We start from the raw sequence: 21,300 nt of genomic DNA on the forward strand, positions 1-21,300 counted from the left end.
CCCTGCACCCTCCCCACCCAGCTGCTTCCCAGCAAAAGTGCAGGAAAAGTCACCTCACCACAACGGGAAGGGAGGAGGTGCCACGTGGAGGCGTGCCAGGCTCGGCGGTCTCAGATGAAGTGTGACTTACTGTTGCACATCCATCACAGAGAAAATCCACAGGCTCTCTCATCTTTACTTAAGCAGGCACTGCATTGGAAGGCAAGTATCCTCCTAATTACGGGGTAACGAAGAAGGGTGTGAAGCATTTCTCACCAACGTGTTTGCGCCACTCCTCTACAAACGTTTGCATATTTACACCAAGCGGGCTATGAACTTTTTTAAAGCACAGATTCTCCCCCAACATATTTTCTTTCCTTTTCAGTTGTCAGGCAGAGGTGGGGAGATGCTGATCGACCCTTTGATCTGACTGGAAACAGGCTACGTAAGAGGAAAATGCAGAAGCACTAAGTGAGCCCACACTTGCGCATCTGCGTCCATGAGGAAGCCGAGCGAGTGACTGCCAGCTCCCACCCACGCAGCTGCGGCAGAGCACAAGGCAGAGCAGGGGCTGCCACGCACAGCGACGCAGCTTGCAGGTAGGTTGATGGGGGAGGGAAGAAGTCATAGAAACTGCTTCAACCTCCTGCTGCAGGATGGAAGAACACCAAGTCTCCCCACATAGCTGGGAGTTTAAAAACCTCTCTGAGTTCAAGACCAGTGTGCAGAGCACGGGTATTTTACTAAGCTGTTCAAATAAAATGCTATTTTAAGGCCACAGGTTAGTTCGTTCAATGCAATAGCTTTCTCTGGCTGTTTAGTTACTCAAATTAATATTTGAAGCTCAGTTGAAGGCAAAGCTTCACATGCTGCTGCTGTGGGTGATGGAAGGGACTTCTAGGGGCAAGTTTATTCCTAACATCCAAATCTAGGATGGAGTGCTGGACAGCATTCTAGCGAGCTGGTGGAGAGTCCCCAGACAGAGGGCAAGCTATGCCTGTGCTGCAGTGCACTGCCAGCCTCTGTTTTCTTTGCAAGATAACATCTGTATCTCATACAATCATGCAATTCAAAGACAACAGGTTTTGATTGAAAGACCAAGCTTCAGCTTCTGGGCTGTTCATGCTGAACCACAGGAGCAGAGGGCACAGAGGTTCTGAAAGGCCGCTTTGTGCTCTGGATAAAACTTTAAACTGACGTGCCTTTTCCAAAGCAGAGGAGAAAGGCAGCGTGCAGCCTGGAGCCTGCCAGGGAATGGCAGGAGCCAGGAGTGTTTACACTCTGCTACCTGTCACTTTAATTGGCCATAATAGACATGCCAGACCTCATCATGCACAGGGTCTAGATCCAAGCACTCCTCTTCACAGGTCATTGCTTATGCTCTGAAAGTTTTAACATTAAAAGACTTTAGCAGATTGCTAATTTGATCCTCCAAAGAAAGTTTAAAAAAAAGAAGACAAAAAAAGGCTCTTTCCCATTACTTTGAAGTTGCATCCCACCACTGGGCTGCTTCCTGCTACTGGGTTATCATATGCTCAGCCGCCATCACTGGAGGCTCAAAGCAGAGAGCATCCCTTTGCAGAAGAAGAAAACATCCTAGTCCGCAGTGTTAGGAACAAGAGGACGTTCCCTTCACCATTAGTGTGGGCATGGTCAGCACATCAGCCATGGAGTTCAGACTAAAACCCACCAGATCGTTTGGCACCTTGTTCCAACACTGACCAGGACACTTTTAGCTCTGAGCTACAAGACAGTTTCCATTCTCTTTCACGTACCTAAAAGAGGTGCGAAGTGGCACCACGCTGGTATGCTGTGTCACAAACATCGGCTCCACTAAGGGGAGGAATGAGACCATACTGTAAGTCTCTGGTAACTTTATTTTTCTTCCTAGTGTGAAATGCTTTTGACTGCAAGCTGCCAGATCTCTGCAGACTGGTACCACAGCCCTCCCCATAGAGCAAACTGCTGGGACAGCCCGTAGCAGGCACCCGCCTGCCACCCCCTCCTCCAGGGCAGGGCACCCAGCTCAGGCAGCTGTATGTTGAAACGAGCTGTGGTCAGCTTGGCACCCCCTTTGCAGCATGCACTGGGGTGCTGCAGCCCTTGGTTTTAAGAAGCTGTTATACAACTGAAAAAAAACATTATTCATGATATTTGCCTAAAAAGGTCTGCACAGCAGATAATAAATGTGACTTAATCAACCCTCTTGAGAAGCCTTTGCGTTGAGATGAGACAATCTCTAAAGTCAGAACAGCAATAACAGGGAGGGAGGACAGAAGATGTCGAACTCTTACCAGGGATCATTTCCTGGGACCGATGCTCAGGCCTGCCCCTGTTAAACCTGCCCCTTTGGGCAATGGGGCCAGTGAAGGCAGCACTAGTATATTGTGGGCAGCAGCGTTTACCATAATGCTGGCGTGGACAGTTGGTGACAAAATTATGAAGACCGCTGTGCCCTGGGCGCCATATGGCCAACTGCAGGCCAGATGTCACAATGTTCCTCACGCACAGGAAACCCAGAGCTGCGGTTCATAGTTAAAGGCACTCCAAAGACACCCCAGCCTTAAGACCAAGTATCAAAGTAAACTCAGATTACGTTTTTTTGAAGCAACACTACAAGTGAACATCTATGCCATGTCAAAGAGAGCTGGAGGCTGCTTGCAAAGAAAAAACTTTATTTTAAGCCTAAAGCATAGTCCAGCACTTGCTTCTCAGTTCAGGTCCTTAATTAACCAAGTCTGTCAGTTACAAGATGCTCTTTGCAACTGGTGTTTGCTGCTCAGGAGGCAGCTGAGCTCACAGACTAACTTGTTTTCCTTGACAAGCCTCAAGGTCACCCATCTGAGCACTCAGTAAATAGCAAAAAACTTGCATCATACTTGCCTGCGGGTGCTGCAGGCACATGGGTGAAGAGCTCCTTGAGCAACTTAGTGCTGCTCCCGACCATTGCTGGAGGTACCAGGAGTACCATTAGGCACAAACAGCGTGAAGAACAGGGAGAGGCTGTCCCAGGCAGGAACAGTTTTGCCTATGTCTAAGCTAATCATTTACAGGAGCCCTGGTCAAACTCCCTTCCCCCAAAGAATTTGGAAACTATAATATTTGCGTTTCTTTTCTATGCTACTGCAAGGCTGGCCTCCAGCAAACACAAGTAAATAAAGACATTTAAATAAAAACCAAATAAAATAAGATTTTTGCCTCGCAAATCGTATTTCTGTCTTCCCACCCACCCGGGTCAGATTACACTGCAGTCTCCAGAGGGAAGGAATGACTGGGGAATATGAGCAATTTCAGACCCCAAGAGGTAGAGAAAGATCTTGAGTTTCCCCAGCACAGTAAGAAATCCAGCCATGCTTGATGATGAGTAGTTTACGTTGGCAAGCATAGGGAAAGCATTAAGGATGTGGCTTTGCTCTAGTTTATATGGAAACACTTCCCAGAGCTCATTGGTCAGTCTGAATGCAGACCAGCCTAAAAACTAATTTACTGCATGTTTAAGAAATACTGAAGTAGCTCTGAAGAGCTCTTCATTAGGAGGAGGAAGGAACTCCGGGACCTTGGCTGCTCTTCAGCTGGTGGCTGGGCAAACCACAGGTTAAGGCGCCTCTGCTGCAGGAATAACTGGAATTGCAGCCTTTATCCAGCAAAGTTTGCAAGCAGTGATTTTTAAAAATTGTCAGTCTCCCCATCTGTTTATAAAAGGCATTTCATTTAGTTTTAAAGAAAGGCTCTCACATAGCTGCTCTTTTATTTTTTTTTTACAATGAAGTGAACACACTTATTTGTAGAAGGGCTCCCCTTTATTATTTTTTGAAGTCTGCCAAGCACATCATAGTGCTCAGCACATGACAAACACAAATTAAGAACCCAGTGATCATAAACTCTGGCACATTCAGCAGACCGTGGTTTTCCACTTATATGGTAAAATACAAAACATGGCTTATTTCAGAGTTATAGCTATGCACAGGCAGGAGACGTTTCTACCCTTGAACCTGCACAGATATAACAGACAGGGACCAAGAAGAAATCATTTATAGCAACATTAGTACGCACACTGAAAACAAGATTCAAAGCAGAGCCGTATCCAGAGACCCCCACTACTAATCAGCAATATTAGCTGCAACACAGCACCCAAAGTACTGTTTTATGTTGTCGGGAAGCACTCACAGAGCCTGTCCCACGTTTAGTGCGGCAATCAACCTAAATGACTATGGAAAGATCAAAAGGAATTACATTATTACGCTGCAATTCAGAATTTAGGGGGTCAGCTACCCAAACCTGGCGAGCATTTGAGATTACTGAAGTTTGGATAATGGTTAACTCAGCAGCAGCCCACAATGAGTTTTGTAACAGTTTAAAATATTTCACTAGGACACTGTATTCAAAGACTGAAAGAGTTCAGAACAAGGTATGCTCAACACATGTAACAGTACTGGTTAATCAATAACTGAAGCAAAGCTATTCCATTCCTCTTGGTATTTTGGCATGGAAAGTGTTTTGTTTTGCAGCCTTTGCTCTTGGTTAAGATCCCCCAACCACAGTGTTGGTAAGAGCTCTGACAAGGCAACCACAGCTAAGAAACATCTGCACGTAGGTGGCTTCTGGGAGATTTACTGCTGTTTGCAGTAATTCTTCAAATAATAAAATTAAAAGAAGCCTATTAAAAGAGGTTTTAAAACTGCTTGAAGGCTACCACATCTAGCAATGGGAACAGCTCAAGCTCTTCTCAGTTTGGGCAGATGGTGCCAAACAGCCACTAGAAATTCCACACTCTCCTCCTGTACCCAGTTGTGTGAATAATAGTCCACGCTACTACACATATCTGGTGGTGACACCATGCTATTCCCCCCTCCCCAGAAATCAGACAGGTCAGACAGGTCACAGAAAGTCACTTGCACCACCAACAAGTTCACACCTCACATCTTACTGAGAAACAAGAAACTATTAGGGAAGGGCAGTCCAGTCCCATCACTGGGGAGCAGCCCCACACTCAGCATGCCATCTGACTGGTAAGACTGTTTAACAGGAGCAGCTATGATAACATATTAAAAGTGACCAAAAGAGTCACAAATTATACTGGTACAAGAGCTTGAATACAGGTACCATGAAGTTCATGTTCAGAGAGCCCACTCCGAACCTACTTCTGAAGCAGTCGCTCATCCGTCCCTCCTCCTTAACATAAGTACTTAAATCAGACAAATAACATGAGGTCTCTTCCAGACAAATTCCAAAGCCACTAACCTTATAAATCTGCTGGGATGAATTTTTATTGCTTCTATCAAAGCAGCAACATTAAATTGCCACCCAAAAATCAGCACTAGCACGGCACAGAGTGAGGACGGCCCCGGGATCGCTGCCATAGGTCACTTCTGCGTAACAGAAAAGCACAATTGCCCGTCTCCATTTCAGAGGCAACTCCAGACCAAGAACTGTTAACATCTCCTACGCTCCCACCACTGAACACTTCAGAGGAAGATCTCTCCTGAGGACTGCTTTCTTATGCTGCCAAGCACACAGAGCATAGGCCCAGCTCCACTCAGTTAAGCACATCAGAGGCAGAACCGCATCACCGACTGCGTTAGGGCAACGCAGGTCCCACACGAGGGCTTCATACGATCTGTAGTTACAGAACAGACTCTCGTGACAGCCACATACGAACCGCAACCCGTTTTTTCCTGGCTATGTCACCAGCATCCCAGAGCCAGCAAATGCATTCAGAACCACAGTTGGGTATTAAAAACATTCAACAATAAGCAATGGCAATCCAAACACATCACCAGTGCCACAGAAGACACAGCACAAGCCCCTTGCTTGCATTCACCCTTAAAAAGTACTCTCTTCTCCTCTTAAAGATTTAAAGCCCAGGTACTCAGGTGTCTCCAGGCGACAGACCTGAGTGCTGCACGAGGCTCAGCTACGCAGGAAGACACCCCCTTCTTCCCCGACACCCCCATTTCACCGCGCATGGCTGCCGAGACACAGCCACATATGGTTTTGCGTTTTCCCCATAAAAGAGTATTGCCAGAGCTCTCCAGGACCTCCTTACTTGCACAGTGAGCCCAGCCTTTCACCGTACACCGCTCTGGAGTGAAAAACCCCTCCCTGAGCAAACAAGAAAGAAAGAAAAAAAACCCAGCGCGGTTTCGGTACACCTGCGTATTTCCTGAATTTCAAAACGCGCTGTACAATCATGAAAATGCAGATAACCGCAGCGGAAAGGTCACAGAGATGCTCTTCCCACCCCCGACCCTGCACACACCACGCCCGGTGCAATTCCGTACCCACGTCCAGTTGCAAACGCCCGTTTGGAGCAGCCCCACCGATCCCCCTCCTCTCCCGCCGCAGCCTCCCGCTCCGCCCCTCCGGCGCTGCGGCGTGGAACCCCCCAACACCGCCACAAACTTCCTCCTCACCCCGCACGACGGCACCAGCTGGCTCCTGGCTCCCACCTCCCGCTCGCGGCTGCCCGCACCTGGCCCGGCGCCGGGAGGCCGGTACCGTCCCCACGCCCGGTCCCCGCCCGCAGAGGGGGCGGGCGGAGGGCGGCGGCGGCGCGTCCCCGCTCGGCGGCAACAGTTGGCGGCGCGCGCGGCCCGCCCCGCCGTTGCCAGGCGACGCGGGGGGTCCGGGGTAGGCGCCCGGTACCGGGGTTCCGGACGTCACTTCGCGGGGCGGGGGGGTGTCCAGAACCCCCCCCCCGGTGAGCTGAGACGGCCACACACGGCCCCGTCCCAGGCGGGGGTTGCGGTTGGTTCCTCCTGGGAGGAGCTGTGGTCCGGCGGTTCGTGTGAGCGGTGTTGCCGCGGCCCGGCCCGTGGGTTTAGTCGTAATTCCTCGGTTTTGCTCAAAATTACCTGTAGCAACTGGTAAAAGAGGAGGCTGCTTGGCGTTCCTGAGAACGTGTCTTAAAACCCACTTAATTACATACATATATATATATGTATATGTATCTACCTGTGCTCAAACCTAAGGCAGCCAGAAACCTGTTCAGAAGGGGCTGGTGGGTACCAGGTCACTGAGCGGGGCTGGCTGCGGGCAGGTGAAGCGCCGCCGCACCCCGGGCAGGTGCACCCACCCGTTCCCTCCCCGGTGCCTGGGGCAACCAGCCCCTTCCCGCGGTGGTGGGTCTGCGAGGAAGGCGCCTGACATGCCAACGGAGCAGTTTTTACAGACCGACCTCGGGCTTCCGACTCCTCATATGGGGAAGGGGCTGCCCTGGCGGACAGGGCCCCAAGGGCAGCGGGGATGGTCTCGGGGGACACCAGGGTTCACTGGGGACAACCTCGCCTGCCTCAAGTGCCCTCATTCCTACGACTGGGTGATGATAAAACTCCTGTACAGCCGCCCCGTGATGGTGATGCCAGTCTAAAACACGCTCGGTGTGCTACAAAGCAAAAACGGATCCTGTTAGGAAGTGATGTCTGTTTTGTCCTTGATTTTAATCCCTTTAGTTACAAGATAAAGAAAAGCAAAACAAAAAGGCAGAGAACACTCACACTGACTTCATTATTTTAAACTCACTTCACTTCTTAGAAGTTGTGTAATTTCCTTTTTTGCAACACCTCACAAGAATTGTGTTTGCTGTGCTGTCTGTGCTAACAAAAAATTAAATAAAATCTGGTTCTGTGACTTTGCAGTGGAGGACTCAGAACCAGAGGGTGGTGTTCTAACAAACCTTTTCTGCAAAACTCCTGTCCAGGAGCCAAACTCTGCCCTTACGGACTGTCACAGTTTTCACTGGAGTGTTACACATGGAAGGAAACACCGTCCTGCAGGACTCTGCCTGCAGACGAGCACCTCCCTCCCAACCCTGCCACTGGATCTGGCCATATTCCAACACACGATTTTAAAGTTAACTTTGGGTATTTCAGAAGAGTTACACAAAGCTGTTTGTGGCGTACTTTAGTGACAGTGCTCATATACAGATGTACAGAGATGCCGACTGAAAGATCATTTAAGTACTTTATACTTCTATCCTCAAATCCTGTGTACTTTACCGTGCCCGAAGAGAGGGCGCTTTCCAGAGAGGCCCGGGAGTTACTTGGAGCAGAGGATAAGGAAGTTATAAGAAAACAGACCAAAGCGGGCAGTGACAAGCTCACCAGCTCCCGCTCTGCTCAAACCCATCTACCAGCTTAACGTTGCGTGCTGCAGGTATTGCTTGAGCCCGCCCTCATTTTCATCGCACCCAGCGCCTTCTAATCGTAAAATATTGTTGTTCAAAAAGCAAAAGAAATTCATTAACCTCAATTCTTATACACAAAGCTTAAAGCAATTCACTGAACTTGACCTTTACCCAGTTCATCGAAAGAAAATGAAAATAATTCCCTCTCTGCTGAACAGGGAAGAACTGGAGGGTGGCAGATGCCTTAGGTTTAGTGTAATAAAGCGTAACAGCAACAGATGAAAGCAAAGCGCTCCTTCAGCCAACAGGCACTGCCGTCCTCCCGGCCCTCGGACTCGCAGGGCAGCTCCCAGGGCAGGTCCCCACACATGCGCGGGACCCAGCAAACCCTGGGCTCCCTGTGGTGGCAGCGGGGCTCTGGAGCCTCCGTGTTCGGGAGATCTGCTGGGGAGCTGATAATGAATGGTGTAACAGGGATCCAAAACACCTCCCAGACCTCCTTCTAGTCATTCATCTAATGGAACGGGAAAGCAATTTTTACATGACAGATCTGGGGACAGACGACTTCACTGCTTATTAAATAGGACGTCTCTAAAATCTGCTTTCCTTTCAGTATTCATTTTGAAAGAGACAGTTGTATGTCAAGGGTTCACTGCAGAATAAATAACATTCATAGATGAAGTAATTACTTGCACAGTACATTTTTAATGGTTTCCTGGAAGTTGCAAGTAAGAAGTGTGTGTATTGCTACTCTGATCAGGCAGTATTACAGCACGTTGTGAAACAGTTCCTGATACAGAATGATTAGCCAACACAGCTATATTTGCAATAGCTTGTGACGAGCAAAAATGTAAAATAAATGCTTAACAGATAAAGCAGCAACAGTGAAAACTAATGTTATAATAGAGATGTTAAGAACATAAGTACAGCTGTTTGGTGCACCTGCTGAAGGTATTACTCAGTAATACCCAGGGCTTTTGCCATTTATTACACAGTAATGATGGAGAAGGCATAAATGCCTCATTGTTAGAAGCGTTCCTCAGTAAAGGTCCTAGAAAATGTGCAGGTTTTAGACAATCACTTCTTATTAAGGAATGACTGTATAAAAACTTTATTAAGTAATAACCATAGCTACAATACAGGTCTATTTCTGACTTCATTAAAGCTAAGCCTGACTAAGTGGAGATTGTTATAGGCCAGCTTTGATCTCCATTGAGACAAGACCCATTTTTTTTTACATATTTCATGGTAAAGTGATAATTTTCTGTTTAATACGACTTATGATTTGTTTCCTACAAAGCGAAAAGCAGTGCACGCTGTTGTGGCTGAGGGCAGGTAGGTGGTCATCACTGCCTTCTCTTGGAGGAATGAGAACTATATCGGGAATGGCACAGACCTTCAACTGCTTCATGCCTGAGGGCAGTGAGGGTGAGGAGAGAGGGCAGTGTGTCTGCATGAAATGCCCAGGGTAGCAGCTTCTGCTTGGTAAGACTGGCAGCTGCAACTCAAATGAGTCAGCGCCACAGAAGGAGATGTCGCATGGTATGTTTTTCCCATGAGATTGGAGGTCTATTCTCTTGTTATGATTTCAGGCAGCTGAGGAATCTCTGCAGGTTAGTAATAGCTCAGATGACCACAGACATTGAAATATGCTCCAGGCTTCATGCTTAGTTTGCATGAATAGGATCTGCACACCAAGACCTTCGTGAGCATGGTATTTTCTGACTCCATCAACAGCAGACTTTCTGCTTTTCAAAGGAAAGCCATACAATGGCAGACGTGCTCCTTCAGTACCATAAAGGCTGGCCCCTGGAAACAGCAGGGCCCTCCCTCACACTCAGTTGCCATCTTAATTGATCTTGGTTTTTCCTAAATCCCATCTGCCAAACACCCACTTGTACATAGTGGTATTTGCAGAGTATGTGTACTCTGAGTCCTGTCCAGGGTTTGAGGTTAGGATAGCGACAACTACCTTTCTGTTAATGGAGAGTAGAATTTTGTCCCTGTTACCACAGCAAAGAAAAGAGATGGCTACGCTGGCAAAAGGATGCTTGGTACTGCCAGACCCCACAGAGGAATAATGCCAAGCATCCTGAAAAAGCTGCTTGCAGAAGCAAGCCAGAGGAAATTTGGGCAAAATATTAATATTTGGGTGCTTAAAGGAAGATTGCTAATACGTAGCTGAGTGCCTAAATAGCAATGACTGCTGACTTGCAGCAGCAGCCAGAATGCCTGCTGAAACCAGGGGCTCCTGGCCAGGAAACGCCGGGCAGGGTACGTTGTTGAAAGGGTTTGTGGCAGGGCAACCTGCTGATCTTGTACAAAGCACTGCAATTTCTTCTGAAGCAGTTCTGAACAAAGGCTGGCACCTCCTCTGCTGTTCCAGAGGCAGAATCCTTCCTCTGAATCTCACTAACGCATCGTTCACAGGCTAGTCACCCTAATGACAAGAAACTGGAGCTGAAATGTGAAGAACAGAGACTAATTAATAATGAAGATAATGAGATCACCAGAATGTATATACCAAACCCACATCTTAATTATCTCATGAAAACTGGCAACTCCAATCATGCTTCAAGGGCCTTTAATCATGTGCTCTCTCATGAATATCAGTGGCTATTTCACATTGATACTTATATAAAAATACTTTTTGAGGGGATTTTTCCCCTACAATAATAGCCGGCCAAGTTACTACTGCAAGTGCTCTGCTTCAAAATGAGATATCGCAGACTAGTAATTACAGCTGGTCTGATTTCCTTCTCATCTACTCTCAGCTGATTTTGGAGTGCCTCCTTTGAGGCAAATGTAATGAGAATGGTGTGAATTGCCACAGTATTATTATGAATCCCTTTTATTATGGCAGAACAAACCAAGAATGATCCCTAATTAAGCTAGTTTCTGCAGAAACACAGGGAGCATGTAGTCCCTGCCCAAATATCTTACAATCAGAATAGGCAAAGATAGACTTTGAGGTAGGTAAAAGGGGACAGAGGGAGGGCAGAATGAACTCTCTCCCGACTACAGTTTGTTCCCATTACTTGTTTGAAAGGGGACTCAGGAGGAGGCTAAGGTAGGATGAACACAGGAAAAGTGTGGAGCTGCTGAGCTGGAGACTGGGGGTATGGGGAAGAAGCAGGCTACATTTACAGCAGACAGCCTGTTCAGAGCTTTCTGCGGTTTCCTCCCTGCCCTTCCTATCCCTGCATCCCTGGGCAAGGTGAGGAGTTCATCTTCAAACTACAGCTGCACGGGAACATTGCGCTGGGTGGAGCAGGCTCAGCTCAACCCCTGCTCCCACTCCCAAAAAACAAGACCCCCAAAAGTTTGCAGAGAGGCTTATTTTAGCAAGTAAGGAAGCAGCCCTTTAGACTACACCACGGCTGTATAGTCTGGGGATCTGCTCTCCCTATGATCCCCATTAACATTAATAAAAGCAGAGTGCTTGCTTGTATAGTATCCTCAGGAATACAGCAGGCAGCCTGGCAGATCAAACAGCACAGGTCAAACGAAGGGCTCGCAACAGAAGGTCTCTGCACAGACGAAAGCACTGGAGGCAGGATGGGGCTGGCTGAGGGCCCATTAGCATCAATTCCTTGGGCCTATAATGAAGTTGGACCTAACCATATTGCATGCAATTATAGTATAAAGGCATTTCAGGGGCCTTACCCATCGCTCTCTCCAGAGATGAGCTGCCTGCAAACTCTTTGCCATTGGTAGGTTACATTTTGGTTGTTTAATGAGGCTGCATTTGGAGACATTATCTGTCTTCCTCTCCAAAAGCCTGAAGGACAAGATGTCAAGAGCTGCCAGAGGCCAGATAATGGAATAGGATACACAACCCCTCTGAAAAGCAGTTTATTTTCTGCTCATCATTGCAACTGTACTATAAGGTTTTTCATATCAAGCTCTGAACATGTCTCATAATAGCAGCTGTGATCCACGATTAAAGCACCTTTGTCAAAAGCATTACAAAAATCTACTACAAAAATCTACTACAAAAATCTATTCTATTTAGCCTTTGTCAAAATGCCCAATAATAAAAAATAAAATGACAGGTTACATGAGCAAATTCAAGGGAAAAATATGTAGCCTGTCCTTTAGAAATGGGCTGGGAAGACTGTCCAGGCTGAAGGCACGGACTCATTCACTTCACAGATGACAGCACAGAAGACAGCAAGGAAACTGTGAGCATCCCTCAACCACCTCAGAGCTTAAACCAAGATGGAGCCAAGCAGCTCCACATTGCACCAAAAAGATGCAAATGCATTTACTCAGCTGTCTCCACTGTGGCAAATCAACTCAGCTCCTCTATGGCGCAGTGACAGTAGGCTTTGTTGGCTGGTTTACCTGGCAAGCAACTGGCGAGTAGTGAGGAAAGTCTGGAGATATGGATGGAGCAGCGGGTTCTGACAGCCCCTCTGACAGACATGCAGCTCTGCTGGATTCTGCCTTGCATGGTCTGTAAAAGACAGGCTGCTGGCTGAACACCTTTTGGTAGTTTCAGTTCTGAACATGTTTTCATGACACGGTTTTAAGCTACTTGGTATAATATAACTTGTTAGCAGAGGAAAGGAAAAGAAGAATCATCTGGCCAGGACAGGAATAATTCATGCTTGCCAGTGGCTAATATTTCTCACATGGCACACGGCTAACAGCAAGGTTGCAGAAGAGAGCATCCTAAAGCAATGAAAAGCCTGTGCTGAGCTCACAGTGCAACTTCACTTCGGTCCTGTTGCTTGTTGGCATTAACGTATCTCTTTAATCACACCATCACATGCTATTTCCCTCTGGTCTGGATTTGTTCAGGACACAGGCTGGATGGTGCTCAGTTTATCAGCAACTATTCAATATCTGCTTTAGTCCCCTTAATCAAAGTGTAGCTTCATATCTTATTTACAGCTACTACTAACAGCCTGCTCTGTAGACAGAACTATTTATTTCTCCCCAAGCTTTTCTGTGGTGTTCATCACTCTGACATCTGAGTGCTTTGCAAAGATCAATTCATCTTCATAAAGCCTCTTCAAAATGAGAGAAATGTATTCCCATTTTACAGATCAGGAGCTGTTGCACAGACAGATTGAGGTCAAACATTTCCACTCATGATAGATACTAATATGAAATATCTCAGATCTAAGCTTTTTTAGATATCTTCAGATATAACGCCAGAACAAAAATCTTCTGTGTTGTGTTAAGATAGAGCTCTGACTGTCTGCTTATGAAGTCAGGTATTGCAAGAATAGGAGAGGAGTAGGAACTGCAAATGCTGGTCACCAGTAATAAGGATGAAAGCTTTCCAACTGCCAGTCTCAGGAATACTGAAAACCAATACAGATAACCCATGTGAATATAAAATACATTAAGAACCTTCAATGAAGCAGCAAAATATACTTTGAGAAGCTATACACATTGGAATTTTCTCTGCAGTTTACAACACAGGACCAAACCCTGAGAGCACAGTAGGAGGAATTGCAGGTTCCCTCCATTTCTTGGGTCTGGCCCATTAAGCAGGGACAAAATCAGAAAGCTTTGTAGTGTAGAAGACCACCCTGGGAAGGAAGACTTTTGTTTTATTAGTGTGTTAAAAGCATCTGTGGATCAAATGTGCCAGTATCACTTTACAGCATGAAAATGCTGCCCAGGGGACTCTCAAGACTCATTTTCTCAAATGCTGATACCTCTTTGTCAGTTTTAATAAAAGGCAGCTACAAAAACAAAGTGGGCCATGTGGTCTCAATGAAGCAGAGAACGTGGCAATCAATAACAGAAACAATCTGCACTTACTTGCTGTGAGAATTTGCTTTTAGCAGCAACATCTATATAAAAAGACATCACTCAAGACTTCCCTTCGATTTTTCTTGGGACAATGAACCCACTGTGCTTAAAGCACATCTGTGCTTATGGAGATTTGCAAATCCAGGACAGTGTTTAGGCTGATAACATGACCATGCAACATATGATGATGGATCAGAGCTTGCAGGATGTTTGATCCTCCCTCTTCTGTCCTAAACTGGATGGTTTTCTGTCTCAAAAGAAAACTTCTGTAATAAAAATGTTGATTTTTAATGCAACATAGACATTACTTTCTCCTGCACTCTACAGTCTCTTTCACAGAAGGCCACAGAAGTACCCTCCTGGCTCTGCACATGGGTCTGCCTAATGCAAGCTCCTGTCTCCAGCCCTGGTTTTTAGCAAATGAATGAGGTAGACATACAGTTAGAAAAGACAATGAAACTTGGGGAGAGTTGGGACACGGAAGCTAAAGGAAAGCCTTTTTCAGCTGTTATCCCCGAAAGACACCAAACTGTATGACAACAAATGTCTTTTAGTTAAGACTCCTGATACATCCCAGGCCCCCAGACTGCATATGATTTAAATCAGGTAAATCACACTGCACGTCAAGTTTTATTTGTTTGGAAAGTTGCAGCCAAGGCCATTAACCTTCTCTGTCTTGTCACTCCAGGGCCATCTCCATGTAGCACATATCTAGTAAGTGGGGTTCCTTAACCTGAGCTAGTAATCTAGCCAAATGCCACCAATGCCACAAGCTGGCTGTCACCAGGGAAAACACACCCGTCAGGAACAAGGTGGCCTTGACTTAGGGCCCTGGCACTGACAGCTATGGTCTCTCCATCAAGGCTAAAACAGGAGTTGTTTGACAGAGGGATGAGAAGGTTATGAAGTGCAGGAGCTGAACTGTTTGCTGTGTTTGACCATTTTCACAAGATTAAGTTGGTGCAGATCTGTCTGCATCAGGGGCTCGGGGACTCCACTGTCTTACAGTGATCTGTAACCTCTTGCAGTGGAGCACTGCAGTGCCATGCCAGCTGAGCTCCCACCTTCCACTGTCACCTGTGGGTGCATGGTGACAGCACAGTGTGACAGACCCCAACACCCCAGCCCCTTGCAGTCCCTAGATCACCATGGATACGAGAGAGACATGAACCGGTCCATTTCCTGTGACTGCACTGTGGTGATGCTGTGGCACTCAGCTGCTGCATTCCTTGTCTTTCAGTTCCCGGCAGATTCCTGGCTCTTTGCTTCATGAAATGAGGAACTAGATGTTTTCAGTTCCTTCTGACTGAGAGACAGTGCAAAATTTGTGAGCAGAAGAGCTGGCTTGTCAGGTTAAGCATGTTTCAGTAACTAAGGTTAATAAAATAATCTCAGTTGTAGCTGCTGCAAATTTGTATGTGCCTGGTTCAGGATTACTTTTGGGTTTAGGATCTTGGGTCATGCAAGAAGTCAGGAATGGGCTCATCCAGAAACAGAATTTTCCTTCTTGGATATGGCTAAAAAATTGCAACCACCAAAATATTAACATATGAATGGAAAAAGCCTGCTACTTTCTATAAGTAATGTCTATAAAGCATTTCAGAGGCATGGTTGGATATTACAGAGGGAAGTCCAACATCAGTAAGAAACGTACAGACTTTAATTTAAAAGTCACATGTGGACAGTCTTACCAGCTGAAACAGGAATTGCATTCTAGCCTTAACAACTCGGTATAGACATCAAAACGATCCCGTTTCCAACTGGGACCATGCCTAGCACATTCCTTTACCTCTGTGGTTTGTGGTTCCTATTTACCACCCATTTGCATTCATACGGAAATCTAGCAAGCCAGGTACTTCCATCAGCTCTGCACCACAGCAGGAATATTCAGCAAGTCAATTTTCTGTAGCACCAGAGAATGACAACTCAATACTCTCTATGGCATTTCATTTTGGTGGCTTTTAATCTTGTCTCCAAGAGACAGGAGCTGCTAGCCACTGCTGGTTTGGGGGGTTTTTGGCAACTCATAGATGCATAAGGAGATGATCAGTGGAAAGAGAGAAAGAAAACAATTTTTGCATGGTGAGAGTGGTGCTTTGGAAAGCCACGTTCCACACCTCCAGTGAGACAAAAACAGAGAATAAAAGAGAAGACATGCAGAAAACTTTTTTGCCAAATGTTGCAACCAGAATTACGCCCTCTTCCTCCACGCCACCCTTGCCCAGTCATCAGATCCCTTTCTCAGTATTCTATTCTGCTATCAGGCAAGAGGCAAATCCAAGGCTCCCTGGGGGCATAGCACTGTACTGTGATAAGCCAGCTGCATGAAAACTAGGAGCTAAATCAACAGAGTTCAGTGAACATCAAGAGAGTGAGCAGCAAAGGGGATTTACTTAGAAATGGAGCATCTATAAACAATGAGTTGTTCATAGGAACCAATGCACTGGCCTTGCTCCCCAGGTATTTTCACTCCAAAGGTACATAAAAAGGCTTAGAAAACTGTCTTGATACTACAGCAAACAGCTCTACAAGGGCTATGGCAAACTAACCACCTAATGCAGAGACAAGAAAGCAACAGGGATTTTTCTTGTACAGTTATTTCATGTTTTGCCCTTTGCTCTGGCCCAGTCAACTAGAGACAGAGCCTGTCAGGACACAAAAAGCCCAAGATCCCAGACCACAAGACATAAAAACATTTCTATGCACTGATTGCCTCCTCACAATAACCTCATTATCACAGCTGTCAATCAACAGAACAAACCAGTCACTAGCATGGGAACTACTGATAGGAGATGCTCACCCTCAAATGCATTTGCTGCCTGGAACAACACAAGTGATGGCAGCTCTAATACAGCAACAGGCTCCTCAAAGCCAGAGTGGTAGTCTGTTCACTGCAAGAGACTGGATGGGTCATGTGAAGACATTCCCTTCGGCTATGTGTCACGCTACTGTGGCTGCAGCATACAGCCCCTTCGGTTCCATACTGAACTGTCACTTGGAGGTAATTGTTTAACAATCAGATGCACACACTATCATTTAGATTTATGTCCCACAACAGTGATGTCCTGTGATAAGCTTGAAAAATCTAAGGGCTTTTTTCCTTATAGATTTCCCAGCATATAAATCTTGTATCCACTTGCTATCCCCCTTCATAAGTGGCTATCCAAAACCTGAATATTATTAATCACTTACCTGGTATGAGACCTCACTGTGTGTCATGCAAGTCCTTGATTTACTGATAAAGGGTGGCTATATTCCTAACCATGATGATATAAGGCCGGATTCATCACTCATATCCAGTTCTGATCTCAGTACTCCTCAGCCACTGTTCAAGACAGTGGTGTAACAGTGAGAATTTGGTCCTGATTTATTGACCTGAACAAGTGAAGTGTTTTTAACAAATTTCAGAAAAATTCTGTCATCATTTTAAAATCAGCTAAAAAACCTTTCCCAAGGCAGAGATGTTCAAATACCTACCAAATACCCTGAACATTCAGTGCCTGAATCAGAAACTGTAACAGATGGACTCAGAGGGCTTTTTTAATATTGGCTATTAATAAGTGCAAATGTTCACAATGACAAATGCAATGTATTTTTAGTCTGTACTGGGCTATTAGCCTGGTCTTCATCAGCACTTTTTTTCAAACTTCCCGCTTTGACACAAACCACAATACTCTAGCTGTGAGGCTAGTGTTTGTCTAAATATGCAGACACACCACCACAAGTTCCTTCCAGCCTCATGTTCCTGTTTCAGAGTAAGGTCTGTAAGCATTCTTGCTGGTCTGACTACCTGCAAGGTGCGTCTCCCATCCACCTTGCTTTATCTCTCTCCCAGCACCCAGGAATATTCTTATATTCTTATAGAATATTCTTATAACTGGGATTGTTAAATGATTGCAGCTTAGTTAACCTGGAATTACTCTAGCGTAAATCAACTCAGAAATAGACTTTGCTATTTAAATGAATGGATTAACTCATGATGTAGTTAAGTAGGCAGACCTGGCTTTGTACTATAAACATCACAAATGCAAATGTCTCTAATAAAGTCAAGTCTTTCGTTGTTACCTTTCAGAGGGTAAAAAGTGGGCAGCAAAGAGGAGCGAAGATATGGCTGTACGCAATCCAGCCTCAGCAGTGGCTGCTGAGTAGATCAGGACATGCACGGGGTCCCGGTCACTTTCTGCCTCTGCCATGTCTTTACTTCCCAGCTCAATACCTGTAGCACAGCTACACCAACACCTCCCAAAACCCAACGTGGTGAAATGACCTTGCCATGCTGTGAACCTTGGCTGCAAGCAATGCAAATATTTTGAATCCGATTCTTGTGGCCATTTCCCTAGGTTACACATGCAATCTTAATGGTTCCCAAAAGAACACTGTGGTAAACATAAGCTGTGATAAGTTCGACAAATGCCAGCTGACATAAAATGGACCTATTGTTTGTGTTTAACTGGAAGCAGTCAGGATTTCACATCTGTAGTTTGTGGTTGCTTCTGGGATTGTCATAATAGTTTTTAAATATCACAAGTTTATTCCAATAGAAGCTCAATTTTAGACGGAGAGCACCAGAAAGGACATGGGGAATCCTGGGGTTATTGCACAGGGAGCCTGCACAGGCGGCTCTGTGCTGCTCAGGTGCAATGCTGCCGTTTTGTGAGCAAACAGCTGCACTGGTCTCCCCGAATTGTCCCAGGAGAAGCTTTGCTCAGCAACTGGCCCTTTGGAGGTGCTGTCTGGAGCTGCAGGGCAAATGCAAGAGAGCAAGGGAGATGTTCCAGGGCAACACGGCTTGGATACTATCAGTGCTAATTTCATAAAACTATCACTGAAAGGACAGAGTGGCTACTGCCATTTCACTGCAGAGAAACCTGACACAGAGAGGCTGTGGCTTTTAAAGGTATTCAGACACCTGCTTTGCACCCTTTAATTGATTCTGTTCCATCTTTGTGTGGTAAAAGCTCAAAGAAACACTTGAAAGCTTTGCTGAACAGTGGGAATCCCGCCTGGGTGGTCTCCAGCCCTAAAACTACCTCCAAGTGACTTCTCTAAACTCAGAGGAGAAAACCATGACAAAGGTAGGACTTGGATGCTCATTTCCCCATTCTTGCAATGCCACCCCAGGGCTCTGATGAAGTACCTTGCTAGGATGGATGCTGCACAGGACTAAAATTACCCTCACCCAGGAAATATTTTCCTCACACATTTGGCTTCACTCCTTTCCTCCCTGAGCAATGTGCAGCTACAGGGAGAGAGTATTTCACATGATTAATTTTCTGCTATGGCCGAGAGGATGCGTTTCCTTCTACATCTGTGTTTTTCTTCACTGGTGCTCAGACAAATGACTAAGCCACAGGCAGCTATCTGGAGCGACAGCAGTACTCTGGCTTCCAAGCACACAGCACAGCAGTTATTTGTGAGGGCGACTGACTGGACCAATTGTCTTTCCTTCCCAAGTGATATTAGCATTTTATCATTAAATCATAGTTAACATCAAAACTGAAAGTTCCCCCAAGGCCTGAATAAAGTACATCACAGAGCTCCTCAGCTGAAAACAATTTTTCATTTGCTGCTCCTGGAAAAAGCAGGGATTTTTTGACATCCAAATATGCTAAAGCAAGCTGGCCACCAGATACAGGCAGCCCACAATAAACCAGTGAGCACCAGCACTTCTACCAAAGCCTGGTCTAAAATCTACTCACATCAGTAGCAAACCTTCCTTTCATTAAAGACACATTTTGCGTTAGCCCTCAGCATCCTTATTCTGTTATCTTTGCTTGCGTTGAGTCCCAACTATGTTTCATGAACATCTCCATTGGTTTGAATTGGTTTACCTGTTAGGTGCTGTTGCTTCCCTGCCTGGGGACAGTGCTGACCATGCGAGCCATGGCTCCTCCAGGCAGGCTAAATGTCTCTCCAAGACTGGGAGATGGGGTTGGAAACTTCTGGTAACCTCCTTCCACCAAGCTTGAAGAGGAATGGAAAGTGTGTCCTATGAGACTGTTTTGCGCCTACAACGCTGAATGCCACTAGCCCCTGCTTGACAGGAATAACTTTTACTTTCAGGCTCACAGAGAATAAATGCTCTTTCTGTTTTTTGGCATTTTCATGCACTTGTGAACAGCAACAGATATGGAGTAAATGCTTCAGAAACATGGCCAAGTGGCAGCTCTGCCAGGAGAGTTTGCATTCATACCTGTCCTGCGGACACAACTGCTCTGCCTGGAAACAACATGGAAACTGCAAGTCTGGTGTAAGACTTCATGTAAGTCTCAGGGGAAAAGTGCCCTTCACTCCAGAGATAATCCTGCTCTCCTCCTCTTCCACCCTCTCTGCAGAGCTGGCTCTGAGGATGCTCAGACTAGCCTTATATGTCTGTCTTCCACACACCTTTTCACTTCTCCCATGTTTTAACTGCTTCTATTTTACATTTGAGTGACCAAAGCTCAAGAAAAACAAGTTCAAAGGCTTTCACAAATCGCAGTATAACAGTAGGTGGTCCCCTCTATGGCAATCACACATCTTACGATCAGACAAAAGGTATATGAAGGAAATAATTGCAGTGTCCATATAGGGCCCCTGCTGTCATTTATCCCTGATGTGGGGCGTCTGCTCTGTTTCCTTCCTGGTGGCTCAGCCCCAGGCAGGCAGAGGCAGCACTGACAGCCCAAGGATGGATCAGCGTCATCGGTCATTCCTAACTGATGTCCAGCATGACTGAAGATTGGCTTCAGCTGACTGAACGCAGACATTTGTGCCACTCCAAAGCCCTAAGACATTCAAGGCATTCACAGAGATGTGGCACAGCTCCTCCAAGAGACCATACCCACACCGCAGCACCAGGAACTATTGGCACAGGCACCCAGGAGACAGAGACCACAGGTGAGAAGAGACGCAGCCTCCACCGATGCCACAGCACAGGGCCCCTCTTGGCACCTGGCTCCACAGCCCCATGTCAATGTGAACACCAATTCACAACCTGGCTGCAGTTTGCTGAGCTTGTTAGGATGCCTGTGTAGCTGGAGCTAAAGGTACCCCAGTCAAAGCCTTTTTAATAACCGTAGCATGCTCTGAGCTGTGTGATCCATCCTCCCCTCAGTCCCTTCTGGAAAGTGCAGTTTAAGTGGAACAGCAACAACTGAGTTTCTCCACCTGAGGCCCAGAGGAATGCACGAGACCCAGGGGACTCTCCTTTCAGGCTGCAGACACCTGGGAACTCCTCCCATGGCTATGCAGGCTCCTCTTAAGACAGTTATTGGATTACAACTTTGGGCTCAGCGCTTTACGCTTTAGGCTCTGACAGACCTGTTTAATCAGCTGGTAATGTGACACTTCCTTCTAGAAAGACCTGAGATCTACTTCCCTGGCAGCATGCCTTTTCCTCCAGGAGGTCAGCCTGGATCCCTGATTTCTGATGTGCTGCTGGC

General features: G+C 46.3%; 1 protein-coding gene across 6 annotated transcripts in view; it reads right to left on the minus strand.

Annotated features, from left to right (window-relative positions):
• Positions 1-21,300, minus strand: part of RAB11FIP4 (RAB11 family interacting protein 4) — a 124,730-nt gene that overhangs the window by 20,434 nt on the left and 82,996 nt on the right. Inside the window, exon 1 of one of the 6 annotated variants that reach the window (XM_075111124.1) lies at positions 6,393-6,497. The exons of 2 other annotated variants lie outside the window; for them this stretch is intronic. The gene's annotated coding sequence lies outside the window, so the exon portion shown is untranslated. Of the gene's footprint in view, positions 1-6,025; positions 6,076-6,392; positions 6,498-21,300 lie in introns of those variants that run through there. 3 more of the 6 variants (XM_075111127.1, XM_075111128.1, XM_075111126.1) reach the window with 3 other exon arrangements.

The sequence above is a fragment of the Phalacrocorax aristotelis genome, chromosome 16, assembly GCF_949628215.1.
Source record: "Phalacrocorax aristotelis chromosome 16, bGulAri2.1, whole genome shotgun sequence".
In the NCBI taxonomy this organism is placed as follows: domain Eukaryota; kingdom Metazoa; phylum Chordata; class Aves; order Suliformes; family Phalacrocoracidae; genus Phalacrocorax; species Phalacrocorax aristotelis.